Below are 17,435 nucleotides of genomic sequence, written 5' to 3' on the forward strand. Positions count from 1 at the left end.
CAGGTTTACCACCTTTCATTCTCATTTTGCTTTGCTTCTTGAGTGATCTTAGATTTCAGCTTGCAGTAGTAATCTTTAGCATCATCTCCCCGGGTGTCAAATACTTTTGCCCAGTAATACTGATAGCCACAGGGAGTAGAGAGTTGTTCTGTTCTTTTTGCTTTTGTTTTTTAGCTGATTAATTAGCTTAGTTGAGCAGAATGGGTGTTTTCTAAGGTTTTTATACACATGATTACAGATTATGAGGCTGGAGTCAGCTAAGCCAGGAGGAAAGCCTGGGCCAGGATCCTGGTGGAAAACTGAAAGACACAATCCTCACAAGTATGACTTTTTAGTAACTATGAATGTTTCTATGTGTTAAGGGAGATGATGGGTCAACACTTACGCTATTCAGATCCTAAGACTATAAAAATGGATGATCACCATTACCAGGCTGTGTCCGAATGATATCCTGATGCAGAAGGATGGTAGACCTCATCTCAGAAATAAGTGGTCATTTAGATCAGTCCCTCAAACTGGTTCTAAGGCAACTAGTGCTGGAAACTTTAAAACTGAAATTTTCTAGTAGCCTAACTTTTAATAATGAAGTCATTTATGGTCACTTTCTTTTCTGCATAGTACAATGGAAAGAATCTGAATTATAATTCCCTTCTGCTAGTGTCTGTAGGACTTTAAGGAAATCTCTTAAATTATGTTGGCCTCAGTTTCTGCTTCCATAAAATGAGGTATTGGAACAGATGATTCAACTTTCTCTGGCTGAAAACAAATTATGATTTTAAGGCATTAGGATATAAAGATTAAGTCCTCTTAACATATCCTAGTTTCTCCTCAAACCTTTGTCCAATGTTTTCTCAAAGCCTTTATAGACACAAAAAGAGCCAAGATTAATAGAATAACATATTCTATTTCCATGATGCTTGATCCAAGGGAATGAGGTAACATTTACATTAAATTAAGTTCAGTGAAAGAATATTGCCTACCCATAATTACCTGAATGATTTGGAAATACCATTTATTGGTCACCTACTATATGTGGAGCACTTTACTAGCATTTTACTTATATTATTTAATTTAATTCTCATGTACCTGTTGGAGTACATGAAGGCAGCCTGGAAATAACATCTCTTTCCCCTGCCTTAGTTGTGATCTAATTGAGAACAAAAACCATAGAGATCAGCATATGGAGAACTAACTTCTACCTTTACTGATAAAACAATTCGAAATAAATTAGAAAATGTGGCTTATTGGGCACCTGGGTGGCTCAGTCACTTAAGTGTCTGCCTTCGGCTCAGGTCCTGATCCTAGGGTCATGGGATCGAGTCCCACATTGGGTTCCCTGCTCAGTGGGGAGTCTGCTTCTCCCTCTGCCTTTCCCCTTGCTCATGCTCACTCTCTCTCTCTTGCAAAAATAAATACGTAATCTTTAAAAAAAAAAAAAGAAAATGTGGCTTATAGCTGTGGCCAAATAGGATTCATAATACTGAGCAAGAGGGCGCCTGGGTGGCTCAGTTGGTTGGGCGACTGCCTTCGGCTCAGGTCCGGGATCGAGTCCCGCATCGGGCTCCCTGCTCAGCGAGGAGCCTGCTTCTCCCTCTGACCCTCCCCCACTCATGTACTCTCTCTCTCTCATTCTCGCTCTCTCAAATAAATAAATAAATCTTAAAAAAAAAAAATACTGAGCAAGAGAACTGAACAGGCTCAACACCCAAACTGGGCATATGAGAAGTGCAACCAGTCTCAGGCATCACTGGATCACTGCAGGCTTTTCCTGCCACTTGTCAGCACGGAGGAGCAGAGCAGAATGTGTACCTGCAGCCAACCTATCTCCTAAGATAAAGGGCAAGAAAATAAATTGGGCTATAAATACCTTGCTCGTCTTCTGTACATAGCAGTTAGGAAACTCACTGCACCTCCATGAAAAATAATAGGTTTGGGGCACGAAGCCAGGGATGGTAGTGGACCTTGATCCCAGCATAAAGAGACTTCGGAAGTGAGGGGAAAGCAAATAATCCTTAAGGAAACTGAGGTTCAGAGAAATCAAGTATTTTGTCAAAGATCACACAACTAGTAAGAGGAAGAGTTAGAATTCAATCTCCAGTACTGCCTGACTCCAGAACCCATACTCATGCCCCCATTTCTTCCCCTACCTTGTCACCCTATAGTTTTCATGTTGGCTATGTTTTACTACTAGCTGAAGACACACTCAGCAGTTATTTCTTCAAGTAAAAATTTCCCGGGGCGCCTGGGTGGCTCAGTCGGTTAGGCGTCTGCCTTCGGCTCAGGTCACGATCCCGGGGTCCTGGGATCGAGCCCCGCATCGGGCTCCCTGCTCTGCGGGAAGCCTGCTTCTCCCTCTCCCTCTGCTGTTCCCCCTGCTTGTGTTCCCTCTCTCTCTCTCTCTGTCAAATAAATAAATAAATCAAATCTTTAAAAAAAAAAATTTCCCTATTATGCAAGCGTCATAGATCATGGCTCCATCTACATGACTATCACCACACACAAACCATCAGTGGTAATATTACGGGATTATCAACCAAGACAGATTGGCTTCATTTTCAGAATGACTGATAAGATATGCCCTTCCTTGTCTTAGAAACCTAGGAACTTTTTCACTTTTATGTTTCTTTCTTTTTTTTTTTTTGTAGATTAAAACAATGACAATATGAAATACTCTGTGATTTGCCATTTTGATCCTGCAGCTTCCTATACTAGACCATGTAAATAATGAAACAGAATGTTTCTAATGGAATATCCTTTGAAGGAAAGACAATGTCTGATAGTGTTTTCCGAATTTACAGATTCTAGCCATGTACTATGAATCGTTAGAGGTCAAATTTCATCGTAAAAAAAATTTACCCTAGGATCAGAAGGAGCGGGATAAATTCTAGTCTCTCCAGTAAAGAGTTAGAGGTGATAATAACTTAAGAAGAAGGAGTAAGGGGCGCCTGGGTGGCTTAGTCGTTAAGCATCTGCCTTAGGCTCAGATCATGATCCCAGGGTCCTGGGATCGAGCCCCGCATCGGGCTCCCTGCTCAGTGGGGAGTCTGCTTCTCCCTCTCCCACTCCCCCTGCTTGTGTTCCTGCTCTCGCTCTCTCTCTCTCTGTCAAATAAATAAATAAAATCTTAAAAAAAAAAAAAAGAATCTCATTCACATTTAAAAAAGAAAAAGAAGAAGGAGTAAGATCTCTCTGAAGTGCATGACCTGAACCCTGAACCCAGCAGAACAGAGGACTACATACCCGAGCCCAGAGTGAGAAGAACAGTGATTGTGTATCAATAGGGATTGGCATATTATTCCAAGAGAGACAGGAGTCCCTGGGGTGGATCAGCTCCAAGAGATAGGAAACAGCACCATTATGCCAATATGGAGCTAAAATGCTCTATCCTAGGTCTCTGAAATATTGCTACCTCTGCTAGCAAAGTTTCTGACAAAAAAGTCTATCATTGGATGAATAGAGGTCTAGCTACTTTGAGTCAACATTTGGCCTTTGGATGTTCCTTATCTTCCAAATATGCATTACATGAAAGAGACCAAAAGGGTACCAAATTGTCTAGGAAAAATGTTGGTGCAAACAATCCATCTTTCCTGATAAATAGTATGAAAAGATTTGAACATGCTGAAATGACCCAAAAGATACACAGGGAGTTCTGGAAGACACCATAATGAAAATGCTCATTAAATGCATCACTAAATCATGTAAAATGCAGTGGGTAGTCACAAATTCACAGGCTGCATTTTATTCTCTGATAGACAAAGCATCTCCTCACTACTGACTAGAACTGGGAAGCCGTTGAGGATAGCATTACCCTTAATAAGGTTATTTATTTATTTTCTTCTTGATGGTGACAAGAGCTAGTATGAGAAGGATGGGGGTGGGGAAGAGCATCATTACCAAGGACCCATTCGCTGTTTTGAAGAAAGCCATTATATTATTTGTGTAAATTAGGAGTAATAGATGAGAAAACATCAAATAATAAGCAGCTGATCCTCCAGCCAAACTATCTAAATTTAAATCTAAATCCTGGCCTATTAAAGAGGTCTATAAGGAAATATCATTCACCCATATTAAAAGCTTTTTCAAGATTAAAATTAATGCTGGCGATTCAGGCATATAACATTTCCACAGTATTTACCCTCTGGGAATCTATGTGATCATCATGTAAAGGAATAACAAAAATGTCTTTTTGTTTGGTGCCATTGTTTGGGTTTTGTCAGAAAAGAAGCATAGCAAAAGGTTGTGAGCCAGAACTAAATCTCTGGCTTTCTTCTCTGGTTATCACGGGTTTGCACTTTGCCCTTAATATGTATTTGACAAGGCGCCTGGGTGGCTCAGTCGTTAAGCATCTGCCTTTGGCTCAGATCATGATCCCAGGGTCCTGGGATCGAGCCCCGCATCGGGCACCCTGCTCAGCGGGGAGCCTGCTTCTCCCTCTCCCACTCCCTCTGCTGGTGTTCCCTCTCTCACTGTGTCTCTCTCTGTCAAATAAGTAAATAAAATCTTTTAAAAATATATGTATCTGACAAATGTGGAAATGAATGGATTTTTCCTTTGTTAGGTATGCTTGACATATAGCAGTGAACAAGAAAGACATGTTCTCCAATGACCCCATCATTTTTAAAGGGAAAAAAAAGAGGGTCTAGCATCTCATTCACTGAATAAATATTTCTTGAAAACCTACTATGTGCCCAGTGCTCTGATAGGCCCTGGACGTCTAAAAAAATAAATGAAGCAGACATTATCCCTAGCTCATAAGGTACTTAAAAGCAATCAGGGAAAACAGACATTAAATAATCAAGCAATTAGAATACTATAGTGTTGTATTAGTCAGCCTGGGCTGTCATCACGACATACCACAGATTAGGTGGCTTAAACACCAGAAATTTATTTTCTCACCATTCTACAGACTAGAAGGCCAAGATCAAGATTCCAGCAGGGTTGGTTTCTGGTGAGAACTTACTCCTTGGCTTCTATTCAGCTGCCTTCTTGCTGTGTCCTCACACGGCCTTTTTTTCTGTGCATGTGGAGAGAGAGAAAGAGAGACACAGAGAGAAAGAGAACGATCTCTGGTGTCTCTTCCTCTTCCGCTAAGGACACCAATCCTATCAGAATAGAGCCTCACCTTTATGACCTTATTCAATTTTAATTACCTTCTCAAAGGCCTTATCTCCAAACATAGTCACATTGCAGGTCTGAGCTTCAACATAGGAGTTTTGGGAGGACACAATTCAGTTCTTAACAAGTTCTGATACACGTTAGAAAACATAGAGGCGTCCATTACGCTAGCACAGCAGATCTATGGATGTGATACCTTAGTCTAGGGGATCAAGAAAGCTTTCCCTGAAGAAGTCAAGGAAGCGGAGCTTAAAGCATGAGTAATAGCTCGGGAAGAATAGGGGCAGAGTAGTTAAAGCAGCAACGGGGTGTACAAAGGTTACAAAATATGGCACATTCAGTAAAGTAACTTAAAAGCAGTAAAAAGCAGCTGGGCATAGAAAGACCAGAATGGGATGAGGCGGAAGAAGTAGAAGACAGATGACCGGGGCGTCTGGGTGGCTCAGTTGGTTAAGCCCTGCCTTCGGCTCAGGTCATGATCCCAGGGTCCTGGGATCGAGCCCCGCATCAGGCTCCCTGCTCAGCAGGGAGTCTGCTTCTCCCTCTGCCTGCCGCTCTCCTTGCTTGTGCTCTCTCTGTGTCAAATACATAAATAAAATCTTAAAAAAAAAAAAAAAAGAAGACAGATGACCTTATGAATCTCACGAACCGGTTTCACTACGATCCTAAGGGTAATGGGAAGCCATTATATGGTTTTAAATAGGGGCCAGGTTTACTCTTTATAAAGAGGATTGTTATTACAGCTTGTGAAGATGAGTGTGTGTGTGTGTGTGTGTGTACGTACCAGTGCCTACATACTCTTATTTTATTTATTTTTTATTTATTTATTTATTTATTTTTACATACTCTTATTTTACACACAGTTTTAGAGGACCTTGGTGCATGGTCACCCATTGTCAAGAATACCCACTTCTGCCTTTACCAAAGCTTCTGCGACGCTGCTCTGTGAAACAGCAAACTGTACCCCTCCCTTCCATGTGGGGAAAATATGAAATGAAAGGGCAGGGAGATGGTGCACTTCTCTTCCTCCTTCATTGAAAATACGTTTACTATTTATAAGAGTAATTGATATTTATTGATCACATACTATATGTCAGACATTGTGGTTAAGTAGGTTACATGGGTTATTTTATCTAATCCTCAAAACAATCCTATGAGAGGTACTATTATTTTTCTATTTTACAAATTATGAAACTATGGCTTTGAAAGAGGTTCCGTCACTCGCCACAGATAGCAAACCTGGGAAGCCAGAGAGCTGCGATTTCGTCATTCAATGTGGCAACCCATGTTCTTCGCAAGTAGACTGTTTTGCCTACCAGTTATGGGTGTCCGGGTTCAGTCTTAGAAGCAGTGCCCAGCAAGGGGATACAGAGAAGAGAATCATCCCCTTCACTGCTTATATCACTGCATTCACTTTTACGGCCTCTGCCTTGAAAAGTTTCAATGGGTTATAGAAATGCCTGATCATTATCAACTTGAGAAAGGATGTCCTTTTTATTTCATCACCCCACGGAAATAATGCACAAACCCAAAGTGTAAGATCCCTACACTTCAGAGAAGGGAAGGGAATAGGGGATGGTGATGGATTTTCCATCAAGGGTCTATTATTTAACCTAGCTTCTCATCTCACCAAGAAGGACATCTGATCCTATATGTCAACTGCAGACTGGTTAAAAGAGAATACCAGGAAACTGGAGAATGGTTTTGCAATGTTTATTTCCGAGTTAAAGTGCAGATTGAATCTTCTAGTTTCCTTAATGGGCATAATGCTAGTCTGGCAAATTATTAACAGTTTGGATTGGATTAAAAAATTTGGTTATATATTTCATTCAGCTCATATTTACTGGAGCACAAGACAACCTACAGGAACAAGCATCAAAAGTCTATTTTACTGCCCATATTATGAGCAGACGGAGCATAGACATTTAAAAACGCCAAGCCTTTTAAGAGCCTGCTTATAGTCAGATCAGGATGAAGAGTAATGGCCTTATCCAAAGGTCCTCTGAATTTTAAAATACTACTGGACCTTTAATTGTCTTTTTTGAAATCAGATATTAGAGTTTTATAAAATTTGGAGTTGGAAAAGCAAAAACAAACCCTGACCTCACTAAAATGAACGCAGATAGGAGGGGCGCCTGGGTGGCTCAGTCGTTAAGCGTCTGCCTTCGGCTCAGGTCATGATCCCAGGGTCCTGGGATCGAGCCCCGCATCGGGCTCCCTGCTCTGCGCGAAGCCTGCTTCTCCCTCTCCCACTCCCCCTGCTTGTGTTCCCTCTCTCGCTGTGTCTCTCTCTGTCAAATAAATAAATAAATAAATAATCTTTAAAAAAATAAAAAAATAAAATGAACGCAGATAGGAAAGCGCTTGTTTCCAGCAGATCACGGACAGACTTGGCCCCAATGTTGCCAAATCAATGAGTTATTATCGTTATCACACAACAGGGAGTAAACGTTTGGAAGTAATAGCTTATAAAGGTGGTATAGGCTGAAAATAGATGTGTGCATAGGCTCAGAATGTGTTTTTGGATAGTGAGATATTAAAGAAAATCAAGATGATTTGGGGGGGGGCGTGATATATTTCAGCACAATAAAAGACCAGATGCTTAAAGTATAAGAACCCCTGCTCTTAGGAACCACGTCCTTCTTATTCCTACAGAATAACAATGGTTAGGCTTGGGGTCTTGTTTTCCATGTCCCTAGAGAATTAACATTCCCTTAGGATCCCCGCAATCTGTTCAAGAATGTATTGCAGTAAGAGACTACTGAAAGAGAGCAAACCTGGTCAAAACCTAGTAAGGGTCCTTCAAATACACAAGCACTAAGGAGGTACATCTGAAATGTTTCCACCTAAAAAGCAGCATGAGATAGTCCTGCATAGGTTTTGAAGTCTAAAAAAATTAGGCTGAAAAGCCAGTTATGTGACTTCCTTAGTTGCATAATCTTGAGCGAGTTAGTTATGCCTTTTGGTCTCAGTTTTGTCATCTGTAAAATAGGTCAAAATATCACCAGCCTGAGACACCTGGGTGGCTCAGTCAGTTAAGCGTCTGCCTTCTGCTCAGGTCATGATTCCAGGGTCCTGGAATCGAGCCCCGCATTAGGCTCCCTGCTCAGCGAGGGTCTGCTTCTCCCTCCCCCTCTGCCTGTTACTCCCCTGCTTGTGCTCTCTCTCCGTCAAATAAATAAAATCTCAAAAAAAAAAAAACAAACCTTAAAAAAAAAATCACCAGCCTCCTAGGGCAGTTGTGAGGATTAAGAAAATTATGTGAAGAGTCAGGCATATCGTCAGCACTTGATTTTTAAAGACATCAGAATCACTCCTTCAAACATGAGGACAACAATTAACAATTGTTAACAATCTTTTTGGATTGCTATGATCACATTTTACTATACGCTGTCCTGCATTCTTTCTTCAACTTCAGTTCCTAAGAGCGCTTTGCAGATGTCTCTGATACTATCTGGGGTTCCTGGACTCTTATATATTGCCTCCCTTCAAAATAGATTTGAAGTGGCTTAAATGGAACTATGTCTTTTGCCTGACTACCCATGCTTCTAAGAGGGAGTATTGGACAGCGCTGAAGAGGTGGGCCAGACTGCCTGAGTTCTAATCTCACCTTGTCCCACTTACTAGCTATGTGACAGTTACTTGATTTCTTTGTGCCTCAGTTCCTATATCTGAAAAAAAAAAAAAGTGGGGATGAGAAAGAGCATTTCTCTCATAGCGTTGTTGTGAGGGTTAAGTGGGTGAATACATGTAGAATATCTGGCACACAGTAAGCATCGAATAAATGTTAGCTATTATTATTTTTCCTTCTGCTTAACAACTCATGACCCAGACTCACTACCAAATGGCTGAACAGTCTTCTGTTGGCAACACTGAGGAGCAAGCTCAGATGTAATACACGAAACATATATGAATTCTAGTATGGCAACAGTCCCAGACCGTGTGCACCAGATTCCTCAGGAGGCACAGAGTTACCGCAAATGCTCTGTAAAACCATATGTACAACCATCTTTTCTCAAAGAGCTGCAATTAAAAAAATAAGATACTGGAAGTGTAGACTTCAATTTATTTAAATGTTAAAAAGGGACCCTGGATATCTCTACAATTCTTGTATTCCAAGTTGTGAAAACAGATAATACTGAAAGATTATAGCTCTAAATAACATCTTGATTTCTGTATCACCATCCCACGGTCCTCAAAAATACAGTTCATCAAATAATTGGAAATATATTCACAGTTGATTATATTAAATAAATAACAGCAGTGTAGTTCTATTTTTTCAAGAAGATTGTTAATATTGCCTCTTTTATTAAATGAGTACATCTGTCATTAATCATATCCAAGCTTCCAAGAGACACAGAAGACAAAAAAAAAACAATCCCCCCCCCAAAAAAAACCTGGTAGTTACAAATGTCCTAAGTTAGCTAAAATAGGAGTCTTAGTAAACTAAGAATAAAGTTAACAACACTGAAAAATCAATCAGACAAACCTTCATTCTAATTGAAATAATTACAATAAAAGCTTTAAAGTCTTTCTTTTTTTAGGGTTTGGGGAGAAAATGTGTCTTGAAAGCTTAGTATGTCCTTTCAGCATCTGTGAAGCATAAAATCTCTATAAAGGAGTTTAAATGTACTCAGCTGCATGTCAGTGTGTGAGCCTTATGGAGAACGTGAGGCTTTGTTTGTTATTTTTTGGCTATCTTTCAGGTGCCTTTCTTTTCAGAGATTCAACATTTCTATTCATAATAGGTTAAGTCATTAATTGTTAAGATCCTCACACCCACTGAACAAAGAAAAGTGACATTAGTCAGTGTCAATTTAATCGAAACACTGGCATTATTCTTTTATTTCTGATCGTAAATGCATAGAGCAAAAGAATATATTTAATAATTCCATTTGTTGTATGTGTGACCCTAGGCGCATTTTGTGACTTGGGAAAAATCTTAACTTCTCTGAGCCTCTATTTTCTGCTCAATCTATTTAAAGTCAGTGATGGTCTTCTTGGAACTAGAGGGAATCCACCCTGAGGTTAGCAGTGTCTTTTTCACAGGGTCTCAAAAAGTTTTAGCTGTGAACACATATGTAAATGAGTCAGACATGTAGTAGGTACTCAATAAATCGTTAATTGAATCTAAATTTACAGTGAAAATGAGGAATGGGCTATGGAAGAATAGGAGGTACAAAAGGTCTAGACTCCTGGACAAAAATAAGTCACTTATAAATGACAAACATTGCAAACACATCCAGTTAAAATTATACTAAATAAATAAAGTGTAGCTAATAAATGTAAATATTTATATTATATATATGTGTGTGTGTGTGTGTGTGTGTGTATGGCTTGATAAAATATAACAAACATTCTTTTTAGATGTGTGGCTGATTTCACAAGTATAAAATATGTCCAGGGTAAAAAAGAGAGAGAGAGAGAGAGAGAGATCTGAAAACTATAATGGTAAGCTGACAACAGCTCTATGAACGCCCTGGAAATATATTCGAAGACCTTTGTAACTAAAATGCTTGAGTTTTAATTTCTGTGAAAGAACAGGAGACAAGGCTTTGGCCCCAGTAAAACAGAAATTGAAAATGAAACCCCAGCATTAAGCTGGGTCCTTTAAGGGCTATTTCTGTAGTAAAAGGAAAGTAGAGAAAGAAATCCACCTGCTGGCAAAGGGACACCATAAGAAACGTGTCCATCTTAGCTTGGGCTCTGATTAAGAAAAAGTAAACAAAGAAAAAACTCTCCCCTGAGAGTTCATAGCATTGAGAATTTCAGGGCTAAGAAACCACAAGCCAGGAAATTGACACCAAGTGGTCTTAGGTTTGTAGCACTGGAGACTGATAGGTAAAAGTAAACACAGATCCTTAACATGGGACACATCCTTCACCCACTCCACAGAGTATGCCCATTATAAAGACACAACAAGCAATAACCCATAAAATGGAAACACACGAAAGAAGCAGGATATCATGAGAATAACAAGAAATGGAAGCCACCAACAGAAGCACAATTAGGCCTTCAAGTACTTCAGACACTGAAATTATAAAATACAGAATGTAAAATAAGTGTCTTAAAGTTTAAAGACCAAAAGATAAAATTAAAAAAAAAATACCAGCAAGAATAAGAAACGCAAAAAAGACTAAGAAATTTGAGTATGAACCAATTAGAACTTTGAGAAATTTGGAATATAATCATCAAAAATAAAACACAATGCAATGACTAAATAGCACACTGGTATCAGCTGAAGAAAGAAGCAGAGAAGGCAGCAGAGAAACACAAAGAAAGAAACACAGAGGTCCAGAGACATGGAGGATAGACTGTGAGGTCCAATATACATATAACTGAAGTGCAGCAGAAAAGTAAAGAAATGCACGTGTTGAGGGCGGAGGGGAATATAGACAGATGATGGCTGAGAATTTTCCAGAATGGATAAAAGACACAGATCTTTGGATTCAGGAAGATAAAAATTTCCAAGCAAGAGAAATATAAGACATCTACACCTAAACATATTCTACTGAAAGTGTATAACACCAAAGACAGAGATTTTTAAAGTGTACAAAGAGAAAAAGTAGATTATCTACAGTGGAACAAAAGTAGAATTCTCAGTTGTAGTAGCAGAAAGCAGATGACAGCTGGACAAGAACTCCACAGGGATGAGGAAAAATAACTATCCATATAGAAATTATCATTCAAAGGTAAAGTAAAAAAGGCACATTTTCAGAAAATCAAAATGGGGAGAGTTTGTCACTGACAGACTCCCACTGAAGGAACTTTGCGAAGTAATATTACAGAAAGAAGGAAACTGAACCTAGAGGCAAACATCAAGACGTAAGAGAATGGAAAACAAAGAGAGTGGTAAATATGTGGCTACAACATAAGAAATAGTGATTAAATATTTAAAATAATAATGATTAATTTGGGATGGAAGCTAAGGTAAAATGATTGAAGTAAAATTCTGGGCAAAAATAAAATGGAATGGGGCGCCTGGGTGGCTCAGTTGGTTAAGCGACTGCCTTCGGCTCAGGTCATGATCCTGGAGTCCCGGGCTCGAGTCCCGCATCGGGCTCCCTGCTCGGCAGGGAGCTTGCTTCTGCCTCTGACCCTCCCCCCTCTCATGTGCTCTCTCTCTCTCATTCTCTGTCTCAAATAAATAAATAAAAAAATCTTAAAAAAAAAAATAGAAAAAAAAATAAAATAAAATGGAAGAAGGGACAGGTGATCCAATTTAAAGAGGTCTGATATCCTCAATTTTCAGGAACATGTTAAAGATGCTGATTAACTTGAGAATTTGTAGGGGCGCTTCGGTGGCTCAGTCGTTACGCATCTGCCTTCAGCTCGGGTCATGATCCTGGGTCCTGGGATCAAGCCCAGCATCGGGCTCCCTGCTCAGTGGGAAGCCTGGTTCTTCCTCTCCCTCTGCCACTCCCCCTGCTTGTGTTCCCTCTCTTGCTGTCTCTCTGTGTCAAATAAATAAAGAAAATCTTTTTTTTTTTTTAAAGATTTTCTTTATTTATTTGAGAGAGAGAGAATGAGAGACAGAGAGCATGAGAGGGAGGAGGGTCAGAGGGAGAAGCAGACTCCCTGCCAAGCAGGGAGCCCGATGCGGGACTCGATCCCGGGACTCCAGGATCATGACCTGAGCCGAAGGCAGTCGCTTAACCAACTGAGCCACCCAGGCGCCCTAATAAAGAAAATCTTTAAAACAAAACAAAACAAAAGCTTGAGAATTTGTAAAGTTAAGAGTGTATGTTAAGACTTTAAAAGTAACCAAATAAAGATTAGAAATAGAATATGTAATTTCAAAATTAGAAAAAAATTATGGAGAACAAAAACAATGACCTCAATAAATAAAAAAAAAAAAAAAAAGAAGAAAGAAAAAACCAGAAAAATCAGGGCAAATAGCACAAAAAATGGTAGTAGAAATATATAAAAATACAACAGCAATCACAATAAATGTAAATTGGCCAAACTTTCCAGTTAAGTTTGTAAGATTAGGGGCACCTGGGTGGCTCAGTTGGTTAAGCGTCTGCCTTCTGCTCAGGTCATGATCCCAGGGTCCTGGGATCAAGCCCCATGTCCGGCTCCCCGCTCAGTGGGGAGGCTGCTTCTCCCTCTCCCTCTGCCCCTCCCTCTCCCCCTGCCCCTCCCCCACCCCCACCCCCACTCAGGCTCTCTCTTTCTCTCTCACTCACTCTATCTCAAATAAATTAAATCTTTAAAAAAAAGAGTTTGTAAGATCGGATGACAATATGCAATCTAGCTATATGCTGTTAAGAAACAAATAAAATACGAATGCAGAAAAGTTAAACGTAAAAGGATAGAAAAAGTCACATTATGAAATAACTTCAAAAAGCAGATATAGGTGTATTAGATAAATTACTTTAAGCAGAAAAAAATCCTATTATGAATAAAGAGAGTCGAGTGATCAAAGATACATTGAACCTTGTGGAGGGGGGGAGAGGGGAAAAGATACATTGTGCCAGGAAAATATCCTAATTCTAAACTTGTGTGCGTCTAATGACATCGCCTCACAATATGCAAAACAGAATGAACAAAATAATAAAGGAAAAAATCCATCATTACAGTGGGAGATTTTACTGTACATTTCTTTGTATGCAGAAGATTAAGGAGACCAAAAATTAATAAAACAGATTTAAACAGCTCATTTCCAATTTTGATCTAATGTATTGAGATTTTATCTTTCTGTATCTATATCTATCTATCCATCTAATCTGTATGTTTCTAAGTACGTGCCATTTTTCATAAATATTCAATGCGTGCTTGTCAAAAATGCTCACTATTTTTTGAGGTACAGGGTATACATACACACCCATATATTTCATAAGTGTTCAATGTGTGCTTATATAAAATGTACATTCTCTATTTGTTGAGGGCTCATTTTTTCCGAAGTCTTTTTAGGGGCGCCTGGGTGGCTCGGTTGGTTAAGCGACTGCCTTCAGCTCAGGTCATGATCCTGGAGTCCCGGGATCGAGTCCCGCATCGGGCTCCCTGCTCGGCGGGGAGTCTGCTTCTCCCTCTGACCCTCCCCCCTCTCATGTGCTCTCTCTCTCTCTCATTCTCTCTGTCTCAAATAAATAAATAAATAAAATCTTTAAAAAAAAAAGAAATTAGAAAAACAAAAATGGGTTAAACCCAAATAAAGTTGATGGGGAAAAAAATAAGGATAAGCACAGAAAATAATGAAATTAAAACTAAAAATACACTAGGATCAATAGAGTAAAAGGTTCAATGAAAAGACTAATGAGATTGACAAAATTCTGTCAAAACTGAACACAAGAGAAGGGATAAACAATATTAGGAAAGATACATACACTGATGAATTTTTTAATTTCCCAAGATAATTCTACAGAAAACCTTATGTCAATACATTTAAATATTGAAATAAATGAAACAATATTCCTGATTCAAGGAGAAACAGAAAACTCAAATAGATCCGAAATCATTGAAAACACCAAATTATTAATTAAAAATCTTTTTGCATAGAAGGCACCAGACTCAAACACTTCTAAAGAGGATTCCTTACAAGCTGGTTTTTTTGCGTGATGATTAAGAGAGAAAATTTATATGATTGTGTCCATGAAACAAGGCTGACCAACTTTTAAAACACGAATGCTTCAAGGAGGTATAGAAACATTAAACTAATTTACACTAAAGGTACTAGAAACTACTTAGAAACAATCTTGAGAAGAAGAGCAGAAGTAGAAGTTTAAATGATGGGGTTTAGGTTGAAGAAACAGGGCTGGAAAGGAATGAAGAAAAGGGAACAGAAGGCCACCCACCAAATGCTGCCTCCTTCCTGCTTTGGCTAAGGTACAAATTTGATCATGTGGCTCTCAGAGCCTGGCCATTCCGAAACTCCCCAAACCTGTGACACCAGCTCAGATCAAAGAGAGCTGGTGGCAAATACCTGACTTTCGGGAAAAACACATGGCATGGTACTGAGTAGTAGACATCAAGTTATATATCTGCCTGTGGTACTTTGGCTGCCTTTGGCAACTCTGATTTGCATCCAGCAGAGATGCCTTGGCATTTGCTAAAGTATTTCTCTATAGCCGTCCAGTGGCGGGACAATAATAAAGAGGAAGAATGAAAAGTAATAAAAAAAATACCATCAAACAACTGTTGGAAGGAAGAGAGCTAGTATAACAAAGCAGCCCGAGACAAATCCTCTAATTGTTATTCCAGACAGTTAGCAGTCTTCTGGGTAGATTAAGGCAGCAATAAATATTGAGGACAGGCTTCCCTGAATCTAACCTCCCCACGCCTTTGCCAACTTAGACTTTTCTTTAAACAATTCAAGATGGTTCGTAACAGCAACTCTATAAACCCCAAATCAATGGTTGTTTCCTATTCTCATCATCAGATTCCATACTCACCGCCTCTTCTTGTATGTACTTTTGGGAAGACCTAGAACATTGTAGGAATATTTTTTAGTTGTTGCTTTATAAAGCAGTGTTGGGAAATCTGTACTTTTTTGAATCATAACTTGGGTTCGATTCTTGGATCCAATAGCTACTCCTAGCTCCCTGAAGTCCATTAAGCTGCAATTACCTTATGTGTACAATATTTACCTCATGTTGTATCAGAGTCTACCAAGCTGCTAACCAATCCTATTTCTTTTGCATGACCATATGGAAAGACTATTTCCCAGACTCCCTTGAGATTGGGTTGTGGCACTTGACTGGGTTCTGGCAATGCAAAATGGACAGAAATTATATATATATATATACACACACACATACACATACCACATCCAGGCCTGGCCATGAAACATCTCATGTGATCCTCCATGCTCTCTCCTTTGGCTTGTTGGCTAGTGGAATGCAGAGGATCTAGCACAGAATTCTGAGGAAACCTTATCTAATGTGGAATCCCTAAACCTACAAAGCTTATGTCCCTGAGTCACTACTTGGGAAACTCTATGGAAAGACATCTACTAGTGTCGGAATAGATTGAGACATGAATGGAAAAAAAAAAAATTATATCATGCCAGGAAGATTATGCGATTGCTTATTATAATAGTTCATATCACTTACCCTGATTAATACATACTTATTTCTAGTATTTAATAAGATATTATTGCTAAAGCACGTAGCAAAGTGCCTGGCACATAGTAGGGGCTTAACTTTGGTTGAGGTGTTATAAACACAGTCTGACCTGAAATATAGACTTGCAGAGAAACGAAGATTAGTTCAAAGTTTGTTGAGCAAGGACAATGAAACTACATTCCCTAGTTCTTTTCCCTGCATCTTATTTCTCATGATTCTACATGAAAATATGTGAAGATTTTTATTTCTTAATTATTTTGTTTTACTTTTGTATATTTAGATTTCCAGTTCCAGTGCTTAAATTGTCATTTTTCCTATTCTATATTTATGTGATTCCCTAAAATTGAGGGAATGCTTTGAAGATAGAGGCTTGTTTTTTGCCTGGACCTCAGATGAATTTCAACTCACCCTATGTCACAGCAGACACTTTTCCCTCTACCTCTTAAGCATTATCAATCATGGCTTTATCTAACCCTGGTTTGATCTCCAGCGTTTGGGTAGAAATGTCTTTGCTACTTGCCCTAGATTATTGTCATATAGTGAAACACTGACTAGGGTGGGTATACCATTCTAACATTTCGGATTGGTTTGACTGCAGAAGGCCTTGAAGTTTTTCTCAGCCACCAGACGTAAGTACTTAAGCTTCAAATCATTTGTGTAACAGTCTTTGTTTATAGAGTGTTTTGGAAGCCGTCCCCCACATATTTCAGCTCCTTTAGAGAGATTCTCCTTCTTTCTATAAGGAGGAAGGAAGAGAAAGCAAGCCACAAAGTCGGCGCTACTTTATAACTGAAAAGTTTCTTCATAGAACATTTGAAGCTTCTGTTATTTGTGTTTTTAGCTGGAATGGATGACTGCACCTAGTTAAAATTTTTCTGTATAGGCAATTCTCTTATCAGTGCCAAAGCATTGGCTCAGAAACCTTAATATTTTTTTTCTCTTTTTTTTTTTTTTAAAGATTTTATTTATTTATTTGAGAGAGAGTGAGAGAGAGAAAGAGCACAAGAGTGGGGAGCAGGAGAGGGAGAAGCAGACTCCCTGCCGAGCAGGGAGCGCGATGCGGGACTCGATCCCGGGACTCCAGGATCATGACCTGAGCCGAAGGCAGTCGCTTAACCAACTGAGCCACCCAGGCGCCCTCAGAAACCTTAATATTTGACAAATTGCTCCATTGAGAATGTTTTGAAAGTCTACATCTGGGGCGCCTGGGTGGCTCAGTCGTTAAGCGTCTGCCTTCGGCTCAGGTCATGATCC

This window comes from Leptonychotes weddellii, chromosome X (assembly GCF_054177405.1).
Source record: "Leptonychotes weddellii isolate Sample4059 chromosome X, ASM5417740v2, whole genome shotgun sequence".
In the NCBI taxonomy this organism is placed as follows: Eukaryota; Metazoa; Chordata; class Mammalia; order Carnivora; family Phocidae; genus Leptonychotes; species Leptonychotes weddellii.